Here is a 14,073-nt window from a genome sequence, read left to right as displayed (position 1 = left end):
GTCCTGTGTAAGAAAGCCTTGGCTACTGTAAGGTCATACATGTATTCTGTATTTCACTTTCAAAGCTTTATTGTTTAATCTTTCATATCTAGACCAGCACTTTTCATGGAATTGATTTTTGCATATTTTTGAGATGGGAATCAAGGTGCATTTTTTCACCATACAGATATCCAGATGAAAGCACCATCTTTTCCACTGCATGGCAGTGTCATCAGCCTCATAAATTAGGAATATGTGTGGCTTGGTGTCCAGATTCTCTCTTGTTCCACTATTCTGTCTCTCCTTACGTGGACACCACATGGTACTAATTGCCACAGCTTTGTAATGTGCCTTCTTATCTGTTAGGTTCAGCCTTCCAGATTTGTTTCTTTTCTTCAAGACTACTTGCTCTTCTTGGCAACTTGCATTTTCATGTACATGTTAGAATCCACTATCCATTACCTCAGCCTCTCCCTGAAAGGAGAGGCTGTATTGGAATTGTGTTAAATCTATCAGTTAACCCAAGGAGATTGAAATCTTTACAGTATTGAATCTGTCAATCCATAAACACGGTATTTCCCTCCAATGATTTGGGTCTGCTTTAATTTCAACAGTGTTGTTGTTACCACACTGAGGTTAGGCAGCTTGCTGCTCAAAAGCCAATAATCGAGGGGCAAGTGTCAGTAGAAAGGAAAGATGCTCTATTCAGAAAAGCCGGCAATCTGGGGAGAAGGTGGACTCATGTCCAGAAACCAACTCTGAAGATTGTGCTCAGCCATGACAATTTTTAAAGGGAAAAAGGGGTGACAATCTCAGTTAATCATTAAGGTAGGAGGTCGGATTCTTCATCATCTTTCCATTGCATGCAGACCTGCTGACTTCTCCTGATCTTCCTTTGGATGCTTTCTTGCCAGCATGGTCTGCCTGCAGATCTACTAAAGGGGAAGCTGGGAGTGTAGAGTCAGACATTCTTTAACTACTTAATTCTTCATTCACTCCTCTAATCCAGGGAAGGAATCAACAGGTTAGGCAAGGCATTGTGTACATTCAGTAAAGCAAGAATCAGGAGCTAGCCTAGTGATCTCATCTTTATGATGAAGGTCTGAGGAAAACAGGGATGAACAAACAGAAAAGGGGCATAGGAGCTGCTTACATTGTGTAGTGTTTAGTGTGGAGGTCTTATACCACTTTCACAGATATGTTCCTAGTCACTGGATGTTTTTCTATGATATTTATATATATGATTATTGTTTTAATTTCTTTATTGCTAATGTACATTAAAGAAAATTGATGTATTTTTACATTTCCTTTTTGGTTTTACTCTATTGCCTAAGACCTCCAGTATGGTGTTAAGAAGTGTGGTGATAGCAGTGAATGACATTTCATTCATATTTAAGGAGATGTTTTCAGTATTTAACTCTGATTGTAATTTTTTCATTATCAAATGGAGGGGACTCCTCTCCATGCCTAGTTTGCAAAGATAGTATTTTAAATTACAAATGACGGTTAAATTTTGTGAAAAACAAGTATTTATGCTTTTTTAGGATATAGTTTTAAACCATTATTATGAATATTCCACAATGTTCGGCTCATTCTGCTTCTTTCCGGGAAACACTAAGATCAACCAAGAATACAAAAAATTAGAAATACGATTCCACTTACAACAATGCTGGGAACAGAATCAGCCACAAACTCATATAAAGAAGGTACGCAGAGTTTAGAAACCGCTTTTCAGATTTCATTCGGTATGCAAATTTCATTTCAAAAGAAGGAAGGAGGGAACGATGGATGGATGGAAGGAAGGAGGGTCATGACTCAGCATTCTTCATAGGAACATGGAGCCCTGAAGATGTGGGGGAACATGGGAGTGACAAAAGGCCCCAAGGAGGACAAGCTCCAACAAGAGAGAATAATCTTGAGGGGGTGTTACAAGAACTGCATTTTTAGTTTTCACTTCCTTCATACTCAGCACCCCTCTCTTCCTCAATCTGTTTCTAAGCAAAAGTCAGGCCAAGATAAGGTCACCATAATTCAAAAATAAGTAATAAACCGAAGAGTTTAAATAAAGACAGTGGGTTAACACTATCAAAAAAAGTAAAAAATCAGAAAGAGAAGAAAGTAACACAATAATATACAAAAGGCAGAGAAAGTATAACTCCAGAAAATAAAATTACCCCCAGGAAACTTAAGAGAAAGTTAGCCATATTCTTTTTTATAGCCTGAAGACATTTAAAATCATGGGGGAAAAATGAGATCAAAGAGATGATGATAAGACAAAAAAGACATGAAAGGAGTAACAGTGAGCTGGTGACGCTCATGGAAAGATAGGAAAAAATGAAGCCATTTCCTGAAATGAAACCACATTTGAAGCCTCAAGAATAGAGAGTGCAGAAATAAAGAGGACTGGTGTGGGGAAATAAAACAAAGAGAAAAAAACACATAAAAGCAACAAAAAAGAAGGCAATAGATATGGAAGAGAGAGAGCTGGGAACTAATGTATGAGTGGTCATCATTCTCACCTGGGAGAGTAATTTTCTTAAAAGAGAGACTGTCAGCCTGAGAATATCAGCCTCAGCCAGTATTGCCTTCTTCAGTTTTCAATGTCAGAAGAGACCTGAATGACTTATTCACACACATTGGAGAACCTCTAAGTAGGGCCATGATTTGCCCGACTTCAGGGGTATCTTCACAGAAATGGAGGTGAGCTGAGCTCTGGAGGCACCAGGAACACCCCATTCTAGGTGAATAAAGCCTCCTGGCCTTATGGGACAGGGATATTTACCAATCTTGCAGGTGACAGAAAATCTTATCAAATCTGCACTGGCAGGAAACACAGGCACCCATGGAGCATTCTTGCAAAACTGTCTTAGGGAGGACATAGTCAATCAAGACCTAGATCAAGGTGCATGATTTAGGCCTGGACATACAACTGTATTAAGGGAGAGTGGGATTGGTGTTGGTGTGTGGAATAAGAAATACTCTTTACTTTATAAAAGTATGTGCTCTTTGAATTTTTAATAGTAAGCTTGTATTGTTTAAAAAAAATCAAAACTTAATTTTAAAAAATCACTGTTTCTACTGTATATAAAATAGATAACCAACAAAAGGACCTACTGTATGGCACAGGGAACTATACTCAATATTTTGTAATAACCTATAAGAGAAAAGAATCTGAAAAACAATATATATACATATATATAAATATATATATGTATATATATATATAACTGCGTCACTTTGCTGTATACCTGAAACTAACACAACATTGTAAATCAACTGTACTTCAATTAAAAAATTAAAAAAAAATAAAACCACAAAATGTTTTTTTCAGTTGTAATAAACCATAAAAAAGTCAACCTGTTTGGTTCTTATCTGAGCTAATACTTTGGTTCTTATCTGAGCTAATACTAAATACAGTCCTTTTCAAATGAGGTCTAGTAGTACTTCCTTTCAACATCATCAAGTATTATCCTGACAATTATAGTTGTATAAACTTTTAGAATTAAAGACAGTATTTCGTCAATAAGTTATCACCTTGTTAATACTCTCAGTTACCTAATTACATTGAGCTGTCATCTCTGTTTTTAACTTGCCCCAGTTTGTATAACTATAAAATGTGACCTGAGTCCCTTCCGTACACTGTTCAATAAAAAATGTTTAAAATACGTTGTTCAATTTGTGTGTTTGTAAGTCATGGCTAAAATGGGGAAAATCGGGTAAAAGATTCAAAGGAGTGTTTGAGGTATTATAATAGCTGGGGGTGGATATCAGTACATAAAGTTTAGTTTCAGAGTCAGCATCTAGACAAGTTCTCTTTTCTGTGAGCCTTTTGGGTTGCTTACACTTTGCCGTATTTTTTATTTCTTTTGAATTACAATCTCATTTCAAAAAATAAAAAAAATTTGAATAAACTTGTGTTGGTTGCAGTGCCCATCTTTGAAATATAACTAGACTGGCTTTGAATGTGAACTCTAAACAATCTTGAATCTATCTCCTGCCTTTGAATTCACCACGGAAACAAAGTCTAGATTCAGTTTGAGAATAATTTTATGATTCTGTGGGGAATTTTTTTTTTCAATGTTGAGATGCAGGTAGGGATCCAGATACAAATTCAGGGCAAAGCAATGGAAGATTAGAAAACTAGAATTTGCTAGGCAGGCTAGTGGGAGGGTCCTTTTGTGATGAAATGTTGCATAAATAATGCCGATGGGGGTCTAAATTCACTGTTGCCATGGAGACCTTTGTGCCTGGCTGAACTCAATTCTTTTCTCTTTTAAGACTGCAACCACTAAGCTTGTGGTATCTCTGATGCTTCTTGCTTTGCTTTCTCTTCATCCATTTGCAAGTGAAAGCAGAAATTAAACTCTGATAATTTGACGTCCTGACTTTTTTGAGGCTGTTTTTCCACGCCGTTCGTGATTTTTGAGCTCCTCTGGGGTTCCTTGTAGCCGTGGTGCGGGACGGGAGGAGAGGAGGGAACCGCCTGCCTCGTTGCTTGGGAAGGAGGGAAAAGTAAGCCCGCATCTTTGTGGCTAGTGGACTTGTTTGCCTAGACTACGGTTTTGAGGTATTTAAGGACCATTTATTTCCAAAGGTAACAGAGAAAAAATGAAAAGTAAACGTATTTGTTTTTTGAATGCTTTCATTGTGAATGTTGTTTTTGTGATGGTTTTAACTAAAGTTTTAAAACTGCAGGTTGAGAGTTCTGTGTAGAAAACATGGTTAGAATTTATTTCTGGCTTCACAGTTGTCAGTGTGTTCAGAGTATTAATGTTGAAATTGTAAAAGAAAATTAAATACCAAACTACCAAATACCAAATTAAACAGAAAGCAGTTGTAAGGATCGATGTGCCATTTCCCTTTCAACTAACCATTGTAACTGTTTAATAATCGTTTTTAGTAAAACTTGGTGTGCCGTAGATACATACTTTAGGTTTTATGAAAGTTACAGGTTGTCCGTGTAAGTAGCCATGTATAATTAAGTGCGAATTATCTAGTAATTAAAAGCTAATTTGGAAATTATGGGTCTTTTCTTTTTCCCTTTCGGTACAGAATTAAATGAATAACCTCACCCAGAAAGAAATTACTCATAGAGAGTAAAGGCATAAAAATCACCCAAACACTGACACTATATAAGGTAACTAAAAATTCAGTATACTGGGCAGCTAACTTGTTGCATTGCATACCCTTTCTTATAGAGGTAATTTGATCCCTTTCTTATAGGGATAATTTAGTTCTCAATGATGAGCTTATATTGGAACTAGAATACAATAATTACATGTTTTGATCGTTCTAAATGGTGCAGGTGTAAATGGGTTGCAGTCATCCCATAATTATAGAAAACCTTTACCATAGAAATGTTTCCAGATTGCTTTTATCCAGATAACTCATTGAGAGAATCATTGACCAAATTTACAATGACTTCATAGATTTTACCTGTGTTGCTGCTAGAGTTAGAATATTTGTGATACTCAAGGGATTAAAGAAACAATTTCAGAATGCTGGCAATTTAACAAGATGACCGTCTGTGGGTGTTGTATATCAGACTGTATATTTGTAGGAGAGATGTACATTGTAGAATTGTGAGTATAGTAAGATGGAATGCCTCATAAAGTCTTTAGGTTTTTATCTTTAGAGCGTTTCCAAATGGATGATAATAGCAACAGAGAATGACTCTCAGCTTATGACAATCACAAATTAACAATTCTACATGATTAGTATTATTTGAAACTTGAATGACTTTGTAACTCAAATACTAAGTACAAATAATGACCATGTTGACATAAAGGAATGATTTATTTTTATCAGATACATATTGTTACATGTTTTAGTATTTTAATTGCCTAGCATGGATAAATTTTATTTTAAAGAAGCTAACAAAGGAAGGCTTGCATATACTCTGGGGGTACCTCTTAATAAATATTTCATTTAATTAAAGTTAAAAGTATATGTTAATCATATTAAGGCTAAGAAATCTTTTCATTTTTAAGGAATGGAAGTAAACCTCAATGGTATAGATTGAGGATAGTGTCTTAAGAAAACTTTGATCTTTGAAAGATTTTCCATATATTGACTTATTTAATAATACTGCCTATATATAAAGGTAAATGACTGTTAAGCTTCACTTCAGGAATATAGTGCCGAGGTACTCACTTTGGGTAACATCAGTCTAATGGGTACAAATGACATTAAATCTTTAAACCATAGAGCACAGTATATGCATTTTATCCAAACAGTTTCTTTCTTTTTTTTTTTTTTTTTTTGCCGTATGCGGGCCTCTCCCTGTTGTGGCCTCTCCCGTTGCGGAGCTCAGGCTCCGGACGCACAGGCTCAGCGACCATGGCTCACGGGCCCAGCCGCTTCGCGGCATGGGGGATCCTCCCAGACCGGGGCACAAACCCGTGTCCCCTGCATCGGCAGGCGGACTCTCAACCACTGCGCCACCAGGGAAGCCCCAAATAGTTTTTCAAAAAACAAAAAGTTAACTGACATGCAGAGATGCTATTACCCCACATTGCCAAGTATAAATATTTTTATGGGAAGGACATTTAAACTATTTTTAAGTAACTTCTTTTTAAAATCCAGGTATTTATATCATGTGGATATATCTGAAAACACACTTAAATAGGTCCTTTAGGTGACATCCTGAAACATAAGCAGAGAGTCAAACAAAATATGATTTTAAAAAAATAGGCATTCTGATGATTTCGAAATGCCAAATGGCAAAATCCTTTCTGGGCTATTTCACTCTTAAGTTTTATGCACACAATTAAGAAAAATATTTTCACATTTACCCAGGAGATTCCAGATTCAGTCCAACTCAGCTGATTATATTGTCAAGTTGCAGAATTACAGTGAATAAATCTGACCAACAGTTCCTGTTGGAATGGTTTTGGAACAAAGATTTGGGTTTGTGTTTCTACAAGTAGCTTATTAACATGTGAATTCTGATTTAGAATTCTGCTTTATAGCTCTTTTATAATTCTTGTATTTCACAATACCTTCTATTCACCAAATCTTTGTTGAGTCCCTTTTAGGTGCTAAACATTGCATCAGATGCCAGGTACAAAAATGGAAAGAGGTATTTTCGAGGTTCCAAGAACTGAAAAATCTGGTGGGGATGCAGATGTGAGAACTAGTAACTGTCATGCAGTAGACTCATTGCTCTCATGGAGGTGTGGCCAAGGAGACCATGAAACATCACTCAGGTTTATACAGCACGTTAAAATATGTTTATTTGATCCTCCCAACCTGAGATGAAAAAAGGTTAAGTGACTTGTAGAAAATGACTGTAAATGAATGACTATAAAGATCATTTCTGTATAGCAGTCAGAGATATCCTATGAAAATGTAAATCCTATCATGTTACTGCTCTATGTAGAGTAGAAGTCAAAGGCCACGCAGTGGTGGGCAAGCCCCTCCGTGGTCTGCTGCCTGCTGCCCCTGTCTCCCCTGCATCTCCTCGGAGTCTCGCCTCTTGTTTACTTGGCTCCCTCGTACAAAACTCCTTGCTTCTCCTGGAGGGCGCCCACAGCACAGGGCCTGTGCATTTGCCCTTTACCTCTGCTTAAAACCCGACAACAGCCTCCCTCCACCCCAAATCCAGCCCAGGTAGACACGTTGCCTCACTCCATCAGCTCTTTCAGATCTTTGCTCAGCTGTCACCTTGTCAATGAGTTCATTCTTGATAACTACTTAAATTCCCTCCCCATCTCTTCCTGAATTGTTATTCTCCATCGCCTTTACCAAAGACGGGGCTCTATGTAATCCACCTGTCCGTTTTGTTCAATGTTCATTTTCTCCACTAGATTGTACGCTCCACAAAGACAGGGATTTTTGTCTGATTTTTTCATTGATGCTTTCCTAGCACCTAGACCCATGGCTGCCTTTTCTTTACTGAATGAACAAATGAAGATCTGAATGTAGTTGCTTCTTGTATTGGTGGGTCCCGCATCCACAGTTCAACCAACTGCAGATCGAAATAGTTGGGAAAAAGTAATTCCAGAAAGTTCCAAAAAGCAAAACGAATTTGCTGTGCCCTGGCAACTATTGACAAAGAATTTACATTGTATTCACAACTATTTATTGTTACATAGCATTTACATTGTATTAGGTATTATACGTTATCTAGAGATGGTTGAATGTGTGTAGGAGAATATACACAGGTTATATGGGACTACTTTTATATAAGGAACTTGAACCTCTGTGGATTTTGATATCCACTGGGTGTTCCGGGACCAATTCCTCAAGGATACCGAGGGATGACACCAAATATATAGCGTTCTACTTTATTGTTGTTTCAGATTTTTAAAAATAAAGTAGAGGATGTTGAAAGTCATCACTTGCAACCTATTATTGTAGCTTAAATGTGAAAGCAGTCAAATAACAAGAAGCAGATTCATAATTGCTTGTGCATGAACTTGCTTGCCAAATCTCCTATGTTATTACAGAATAGGAGTTGGGAATTTCCCTTCTGTGGCATGGTCTGTGACATCAGTTGGACTCTTAGTGAAAAAACCCAGCTTCTTCTCCCCTCGTCCCACCCTCCAGCTGTGGAAACTTGACCAATGCCTTCAGTTAGTTTCTATAGCCTTAGGTTGCTTCTCACCATAAAAGGTGTGGTTGTCACTGTAATAGTCCAGCTTTCCCTAAGGTTCTGTCATTTACCTGCATGGTCTCCAAAGTATTTTTTATAAGAAACACATAAAGAAGTATGTAAAATCTCTAAAATGTTAAATCATGTATTTCTTGATGTTTCTAATGTCCATTGACATGAGAAAAAGAGTCAACGGCCTGAATTATTTATGTGATCATGTTCAGTCAGCAGCTGGGTTAAATAAAATGCTACTCAAAAAGCACAATACATTCTTGGGATCTTAAGAACGACCAATAAATATTAATCGTGTCCATAGTGATATCTTGAATCGTTTGGCCATGTCTCATGCTGGCTCACCTAGAAAACATAATAACATTGGGTATATTTTGTTATTTGTGGATCAGATCACCTGCCTCTGTCTCATCAAATTCATTGTACACTTGACAAGTTTAATTAAACCCAGTACTTGTGGTTTTAAAAATAAACTCTGCAAGCTCTAGGAATTTAATAAACACTACAGTGTGGCTAATTTCATAGTGATCTTCTCTAGCGTCTCAATATTTTTCAAAGATGTGAAGGTTACTTCCTCTAGGAATAAAACTGTTGACTTTGTCTGTAGATTCCAGTGGTACTAGCTCACTTTTGAAGAAGAAAAACTAATTTTCCATGACGGTCAACTGTCTGTTTCAGTATGAGGCAGATAGATTATTGGACCTTTCTGTATGCCGTAAGCCTCAGCTATTTGCACAGAGAGTGTAATGTTTGTATGCATGTCCCTCCAACGAGAGGAACTCGGAATGTGATTATTTATTGCATGGGCTCCCCATTGGTCACATGGCCCCTCTTCATGAATTTCAGCTGCTTCAGTTCATTTCAAGCCCTCATGCTCTTCTGAACCAATTTCTGATCATTTTCGTCAGCATTAATAGAGTTTCTGCAGGAGATACTATATTTGACATGGAAATGTGAAAGGCAATTAAATTTAGGTGCCACGTTTGGGGATTAACTGCACTTACATTGTCACAGAGAACTTCTGCCAAAAATTAAAAAAAAAACATCAATGCAGAGGTGAAGGTGAAAAGACTTAATGAGGGAAACTTTGAGTGGGCTGTCGCCTGTGTCTACGAAATCACAGGCCCCTGGGTTGCTGGGCCGTGTGGCCTCGCTGCTCCCCAGCTGTTTGCAGCCCAGGGAGCTGTGCTGGAGTGCAGTCCTGCCTTGTATCTGATATTACTTTGCAGACTCTGTATTGTATTTGGCAAACAAAGTACACAGATATTTGTCAAATATCGTACATTTCCCCTTTAGGGACTTATTTATTCTCTAGGCATATGGACTTAAACAGGAACTTAGCATTTCTTCATTTAAAAAATGATGAACTTGAGCCTTCCTTTTATTATTGCTCTGAAATTATAAGTGGTACACTTACTGAGCCCATCCATTGATCCTGATTATGTGTTTACTTACCGTATCTCATTAAATCCTCACAAAGGCCTTATATATGTTAGATATTATCCCTGTGCTATGGATGAGAAACAGTAAGGTGAGTAATTATTTTGTTCTGTGGTATGTCTAAGACCACAGAGATAAATTAATGTAAGATTTAAAATCCGTGTCTGCTTAACTCTGCAACTCACTCTTCTTCAGCCTTCCAACCAATGGCACTGCTCACTTTAACTGTCTCACTTAGATTTTGGAAAACCTTTGTTGAGTTTTGCCTTTTTACTGATATCCACTCCCCACCCATCCCCCCCATTTCATGTCACTCCCTCTGTTTTTTTGTTGTTTTTTTGTGGTTTTTTTTTTACTAGTCACCTCCAGCCCAGGGGCTCCAGTCCACTCTCCCTTTTACTGTAAATGGTTTTACCCACTAATCGGCATGTTCCTATTTGGAATCCTGCGGGGCCCAGAGCTCAGGGATGGGTAATGGTGTGCTCCGGAAAGCCCTCCCGTATCAGAATCAGCAACCGTTATAAATGCAGCTTCCTGACTCAGCGTCTCAAAGGCTGGGCTTGGACATCTGCATTTTTAATAGTTTTCTCTAGAAAACTGCTAGATGCATGACTACTTGAGAACCACCTCTCTGATTCTACATATGGAGAAATTGGCTGTACAGGAGGTGGAAGGTCAAGTTCAAGGGCGATCTGACAGTTCTCTGCAGAGAATAGGGAGCAGGGTAGAGATTGGAACAGTCCTATCTGCCACCTTGGAGACTCATGCAGGTGACAGGTTCAAGGTGATAAGCGATTGGAGGGGTCACCAGCAGCTGATTAGTCTCAATCTTGTATTTTTCCAGACCCTCTCTCTGCCGTGCTGTATTTGTGCATGCACACATAGACACAGAGAGGGAGGCAATCAGACAGTGGGGGGGTGGGGGCAAGTTCTGTTTGCCAGGATACCAGCTGGGCCACTCAGTGCTAAGAGGGTGGATGCTGTACACGTGGGTCCAGGCCTGATCTTAGGAGGTTGTCCCCATTTCTCAGTCCACTTCATTTTCACTCCATTTAATAAGTCTACAGATCTCAGTATTTCTAAAGCATCTCACAAGGATGTTTAAATGAAATGGCATACATCGTGCAGTTGTTTTTACAACCCTCTTTACTAAGCTTCTACTACTTGCCCTTCCCTCTTCTAAAAGTTAGGAATAAAGAGATGCCAAGCCACTGCCATCGTGGAGCTGTCATCCTAGTAGGGACCGGAAGATAAATCAATGACTACTGTTACTATCACTCCTCCTTTTCAAAGCACCACGATCTAGGAGTAGAGTGTGTTATGGTGACACAGAGGCTACGCCCCTCCTAATGAGACCCAACAGGTTTATCACTGTCAGTGTTCTGTAAGAACTTACTCTTAACTTCCATTTTTAAAAGGAAGCCAGGGCAACTTTTTGTACCGTCCTTGTTTGTAGGTAACATTGATATTTTGTGGAAAATTCAAGAATGTGTGTTTTCATTGGAGACAAAGTTTGTAGTGTATTTAACCAGGTATGAAGTAGCTTTTCATGGTAGCTTTTCACCCTTATCTGGGGTGTAGTGGGAAAAAACATGGGCCTGGAGGTCAGAGGCTTAGTTTCTTGTTTGTTTAATTTTTTTTTCAGAGGCTTAGTTTTATATGCAGGCCTCGGTACACTCCAGTTGTAGGATTTTAAGAAAATGTGGACATACTGTGTACACAACTTTTTCTCCGTAGGAATAGTGACATTCTTCTTATCGTGCTCAGGTGCAAGGTGATGGCATTTATAAAGTATATGGTAACTTCCTTTTCCATCTGCACAGGAACATTTTACTGGATCAAGGTTCCCCTACTGTAATCTTGATTTATTTTGTGGCAGTGTATTATTCATCTTAGAACAGTGTGTATGTTCACAACTTTTGAAGATAGCATTCTAAAGGGGTTCAAAGTTAGAAGACGACTCTGCTCACTGAGGGATGAGCTGAAAGATGCCGAAAGATGTAGTTAAGTGACTATCTCCCTCCAATCCCTTCTATTTCTTTTCTTTCTTTGTTGTTGTTTTTGGCTTTTGGTTTGTTTGTTTACTTCCTTATGGGGGTAACATATTTGGAGTAAGAGCAATAGAGTGGGATCAGGTCTAGCTCTGGTGTTCACCTTATTTCATTTCATTTTCTTCTCGCTGGTATGTCCCCCAAAGGGCTCTGAGGCTCTCAATCTAGTCACTAAATCCCTCTGTACCTCAGTTTTTGTACCTGCAAAATTAAAAGCTTCAATTTTGTGATCCCTTCCAAATGAACAGGATTTTATTATCTCTCGTACAGGGGCCTCCCAGTGCTGAGTTGTCACCATTTAGCTGTGGAGCAGAGCAGATTGGCTGAGGCTGGTACCATACTCGGGTTTGCCTGCTCACGACTCTAAAGCCAGTACTCGAGAGGCAAGTGTTGGTTGGAAAGGAAAGGTTGCTTTATTCAGGAGGCCAGCAACCTGGGAGAAGGTGGATTCGCGTCCAAAAACCTATTCCAAAGATGCTCCTCAGTCATGAAGGTTCTTAAAAGGGAAAAGGAGAAGCTAGTCGCAGTTAATCAGTTGGGGAGGGGTTCAGAGTCCTCTTCATTTTTCACTGTGTGCAGACCTGCTGACTCTGTGTAATCTTTCTTTAGATACCATCTTGTTCACACAGTTTGTTCAATTGGATTTTTGAAGGGGAAGCTGGGGGAAAGATCTAGTCGTCTGTTAATTACTTATTCTTCATTTCTACTTCTTTAATCTAAGAAAAGAATCAACAGGTTAGGCAAGGTATTTTGTGATCAAAAGATTTGAAAGGTGTGCTTGGGCTGGAGGTTAGTTAAGCATGGGGCATGGGGGCACCTGGTGTAAAGGTTAGTTAAAGTTTAGCTTTGCTAAACTGATGAGACAAAGGGCCTCCTGAAAAGAGCTGCTTCCTTCAAAGAGCTGCTTACAAGGTCAAGTCTTACCTGGGCCCCTGGCCCAACCTGTGTGTGTCTCTCATCGAGGGGTCTGCAGCCTTTGTCAGTTTCACTCCTTGATTAGTAAAAGTCTTTTGGGCAAGAATATCCATTATGTGCTTATTTCTTTATACATGATATATATATATATACTACTGTATCAAAACTCCTATGTTAGAAAATATAAAAATTTCATTGAAAAAATAAGAAGAACAGTAATTCAAAATATAGCAAACCTTTGCTTTCCCAACTCCAATGGGTTGTCTGGTGCATCCCACTTTAGACACAGTTGCTGCCACATCTGAGCTGAACAGCTCAGCAGTGTTGGGAAATTAACAGTCAAATTCAAAACCCAAGATATGAGAAATAGGTATACTTGTAAAGCTCAGCCATTTGTCCCTTTAAGACCCTCTGCCTTGACTATAACTAAATTTGATGAAGAAGATCATATAGCTGTGAATGATCATTCATCATTTGCAAATGAGTGCATAATAACCAACAGGCATTCTGCAGGTGAGGGGCCAGTAAGGCAGTGTGGACACCACAGTGTACTCCATCTAGGGACTAGAAAGCAATCCAAGGCTTATGCTGTGCTTTGTATGCTGATGGCATGTATTAAACATGTTTTTATATATCCCTTTGGATACACCATTTAGTAGATGGTTAAGAACTTGAAATAGAGCCTGCATTAGAGAAGCATTGAGCTATGTGTGTTCTATTCAAAACTATAATCAAAGAATGGAGCTAATGTCTTCAAAGCAGGCTTATAAAATTTGTAGATTATACAAGGCTAAGAAAATATGCATACATTTGATGCAAATGTGCATGCATTCGATTTCAAGAAGAACCTAAAATGCTGAAAAAATTTGAGATAAAAACAAGAAGTTGAAAATTTGGGTTATATGTCCAGCCTTGTCTATAGCTTGAGAGGTATCAACTGCAGACGTACATCCTGTATGGAAACCTAACTTGGCAGCAGTTTAGGGAAAAAAGTACTAGAGGTTTAGTTGAATTCAAATTTCATATAAGGCAACTATTTGACAAGGTGAAGAAAACTAATGCAATCTTAGGTTACATCAA

The 14,073-nt window shown here is 38.5% G+C and overlaps 1 protein-coding gene across 6 annotated transcripts in view; it reads left to right on the top strand.

The window, feature by feature from the left end:
* CTNND2 (catenin delta 2) overlaps positions 1 to 14,073 on the top strand; it is a 936,316-nt gene that overhangs the window by 308,513 nt on the left and 613,730 nt on the right. The window contains exon 1 of one of the 6 annotated variants that reach the window (XM_067730384.1): positions 4,288 to 4,491. The exons of 4 other annotated variants lie outside the window; for them this stretch is intronic. The gene's annotated coding sequence lies outside the window, so the exon portion shown is untranslated. Of the gene's footprint in view, positions 1 to 4,287; positions 4,574 to 14,073 lie in introns of those variants that run through there. One more of the 6 variants, XM_067730383.1, reaches the window with a different exon arrangement.

The sequence above is a fragment of the Pseudorca crassidens genome, chromosome 3, assembly GCF_039906515.1.
Source record: "Pseudorca crassidens isolate mPseCra1 chromosome 3, mPseCra1.hap1, whole genome shotgun sequence".
Classification (NCBI taxonomy): Eukaryota; Metazoa; Chordata; class Mammalia; order Artiodactyla; family Delphinidae; genus Pseudorca; species Pseudorca crassidens.
Note: the sequence above shows the minus strand (reverse complement) of the source record. Positions and strands in the feature narration are given on the sequence as shown.